A 3,840-nucleotide genomic window follows, 5' to 3' on the forward strand; every position below is an offset into this window, starting at 1 on the left:
GTGAAGTGGAAGGTTAATCATCTTGAACCCATTAAGATCACTGCCCAGGCAATATATTAGTAATATTTTTAACTCCTGGGAGGAAGGTCAACTGGTTATAGACAGTATGTACCAAAGTCATGATGGTGTGAACCGAGTCGAGGCACCATCTTCTGTATGTAACACTTAACCACATCGTATGTGTCAAAGTGATGGATGTAAGACACAGAAGCAACCTCAAAATTATAGGGTTAAGTCAGCCCCTTTAGGGTGCGGGGTTTGCCTCGGGCGAATGCGTACCGATAAATGGGCGCGCGGGAGGCGGCTCCTCCCTTTTTCCTTTTTCCTGTCTCCTGTGAAATGGCTAAGCGGAAACCTCAGTTCTGTAAGTTTGTTTAAACATTAAAACTGTATATATATTCTTTAATATCTGCCTTTGCATTTATTTACTGCCGATACATTTGGCGCCCAACGTGGGGCTTTGAGGATACCCGCCCCAAAAATCGGAGCCTCCTGGGGGCGACAGCTCCCAGTGGCACCTTCCCGCAGAAGTCTCCCTGGGCGCGCGGAAGCAGCTGAGATTCTGAGCGACTCGATTTTCCCTGCTGCTTGCTAGAGAATCAAGCCGGATGGGAGAGCTAGCACTCCCCAGCAGTTTGAAATCGGCAGCGCCTCTGTAACAGCGTGATCAGTCTCTGTTCCCCTCCCACCTCCGCCGGCGCTCGGGTCACGTGACAGCGGCCCTGCAAGCCGGCATCCCTTTGATTTGGCCACCAGGCGGTCTAGCGGCGTGGTCCCCATGGCGCTGCAGTAGCAGTGCTGGTGCGTGGGAGCCGGGATGAGCGAGTCCGAGGTGGACCGCTGGGCATGGCTGCTGGTGCTGAGCTTCGTGTTCGGGTGCAACGTGCTGTGGATCCTCCTGCCGTCGCTGTCCTCCTTTGTGTCTAGGGTGCTGCAGAAGAATGCAGAACAGGAGTCGCAGATGAGGGCAGAGATCCAGGACATGAAGCAGGAGCTGTCCACTGTCAACATGATGGACGAATTTGCCAGATATGCCAGGCTGGAAAGAAAGATCAACAAAATGACGGACAAGCTCAAAACTCACGTGAAAGCACGGACAGCTCAGTTGGCCAAGATCTAGTGGTTTATAAGCGTCGCCTTTTACATACTGCAGGCAGCGTTGATGATCTCGCTCATCTGGAAGTATTACTCCGTCCCTGTGGCTGTGGTGCCCAGCAAGTGGATCACCCCGCTAGACCGCCTGGTGGCCAAATCAAAGGGATGCCGGCGTGTTTGAGCTAAGCTCGCAGGGCCGCTGTCACGTGACCTGAGCGCCAGCAGAGGTGGGAGGGGAACAGAGACTGATCACACTGTTACAGAGGTGCTGCCAATTTCAAACTGCTGGGGAGTGCTAGCTCTCCCATCCGGCTTGATTCTCTAGCAAGCAGCAGGGAAAATCGAGTTGCTCAGAATCTCAGCTGCTTCCGCGTGCTCAGGGAGACCTCCACGGGGAGGTGCCACTGGGAGCTGTCGCCCCCAGGAGGCTCCGATTTTTGGGGCGGGTATCCTCAAAGCCCCACGTTGGGCGTCAAATGTATCGGCAGTAAATAAATGCAAAGGCAGATATTAAAGAATATATATATATATATATATATATATATATATATATATATTTTTTAATGTTTAAACAAACTTACAGAACCGAGGTTTCCGCTTAGCCGTTTCACAGGAGGCAGGAAAAAGGAAAAAGGAAAAAGGGAGGAGCTGCCTCCCGCGCGCCCATTTATCGGTACGCATTCGCCCGAGGCAAACCCCGCCCCCTAAAGGGGCTGACTTAACCCTACACAAAATGACCAGACTTTGGCTGGAACCAAAGGAAAGCACAAAGCCCCAGGGCTGCCAGAATAGAGGCCCACTAAATTCAGCTAAATAAAGAAGGAGAGAACTTTTGTAGGTATTTATAGACCTCAGGGACTAAAGGACACCCAGTGGAGTTTGAGAAAATCAACTCACTCCTTCAGAGGCTTCGTGATACCTCCCCCGTCTCAGGTTTGTTCAGCTCCACTGTACCTTGTCATAATTTCCCACTCAATTATCTTGACCACAGAACAGCAGGCAGAGAAATTGGACCCAGCTTAGACATTTCCAGGAAGTCAGAGGTCTCTGCCTATTCAAAACATGACCCTTCAGGGAATCCACACCCGAAACAGTTAGGGGCAGCCACCCGGGAGCAGGGAATGTAGGGGAGGTAGACGCCATTCATCCAACCATCAATATGTCCATTCCTTTCCCTACTAACCTTGTTATCCTAAGCATAGTGACATACTGTAGGGGAGCTGGGGCCTACTAAAGCTCTATCAGAGTGCAGTATGTAGAATTTGGTATTTTATATAATATGTAATATGACTGAAAAATATCCTGTCCGTAAAACATGCTTTATTCTTTTTAAGGTTTAATGATTACTGGGCTTGTTTTGACTTTTATGTCAACTTAGCTTCCTGGTTGCATCCTAACTTTAATATTTAATGTAATTTTTTTAGCAGAGAAATTGGATCTGTAATAAACTCCTCCATGGAGAATCAACCCTATCAAGACTTCTATGATGAGAACTGAGGAAATTAGCATTTACCCTGATGGCTCTCTGCCTTCAACAAATGTCGTAATGAAATAATTTACTTCTTAAGCATGGAGGCAGTGGGTGGTTCCCCTCCGCTAAATGTTGAGATTCTGAATCAGCTCGGTTTCTCATTGCTGTGGAAAATACCCGGAAGAAGCAACTTAAGGGGGTAGGGGCTTATTCTGGTTACAGTTTGTGAGACTACAGCACATCATGGCAGAGAATGTGCTGGCAGCAGGGTGAGGCAGCTAGTCACAGAGAGAGCAGACACGAAGTAGGGCTGGGATATAAAATCTAAAGGCCCATCTCCAGTGACTCACTTCCCCCAGTGAGGTGCCACCTCAAGAAGGTTCTACAACCTTCCACAAGAGCACCACCCACTGGAGATCAGTGTCCAAACACACAAGACCATAGGACCCACTGGAGATTAGTGTCCTTCATATCCACTATATTACGTACACATAGCTAGAAATGTTTACTCCCATTAAGGTCATTAAAATTCACATGTTTGGTACTATTTTATATATGAAATGAGCTCAAATAAAATCAACAATTTAGCAACAATCATAGCTTGTGGATTCTGGTATGCATAAGAAGCAAATCAAAGATTCTTACCCAATCAATCTAAGAGAGTACAAGAAAAATACCTTATTGAGTAAGCTCCCCAGGCTACCTTGAAAAAAATGATCCAGGGGTACGCCAAGAAGCCTTTCAGAATAAGCTGATACACATGGAAGGAGACAATGGTAAGGAGATTCTCTGGGGTTGTCCTGACTCCTGCTCTCTGCAGGGGATCACCATACTGTGCACTTTATCTTTGGGACACCCGTGCACTGGATGGTTAGTTATATTAGCCTGGCTTTCATTTGCCAAAGTAGTATGGAGAGGGGGGAATCTGGTGTTGGTTTGATGTTTCTCGGCAACACTGTTAGCCAGGATCACCTAAGCAACGTTCGGTGCAGTCGGTGTTTTGTGAGACATTTTGTGTTTCTTTGAAACAAGTGCTTTGCCAGGGGAAACATGGCTTTTGAAATCAGGTACTTTTTTTTTTTTTTGGTGTTAGAATACATGATTGGGTTAAATGATTACAGAAATGTTATGATAGTCTTTGGGACTGTTTTTGAAATGTCATACCATATGGTTTTTTGAATCATAAAAGCTTACAAGTGATAACAGTTCAAATTGAAAATTGTATGACTGAGGTGCTTAAGATATTCTGAAGCCCACAGGGAATTTCTCATGTC

At 46.8% G+C, this 3,840-nt stretch overlaps 1 pseudogene; it reads left to right on the forward strand.

Annotated features, from left to right (window-relative positions):
* The first annotated feature begins 785 nt into the window (after positions 1-785).
* Positions 786-1,276, forward strand: LOC121439266 (annotated as a pseudogene).
* Positions 1,277-3,840: the final 2,564 nt, after the last annotated feature.

The sequence above is a fragment of the Microtus oregoni genome, unplaced genomic scaffold, assembly GCF_018167655.1.
Source record: "Microtus oregoni isolate MIOR12 unplaced genomic scaffold, Mior012 000060F_ref0000265, whole genome shotgun sequence".
NCBI classification, from domain to species: Eukaryota; Metazoa; Chordata; class Mammalia; order Rodentia; family Cricetidae; genus Microtus; species Microtus oregoni.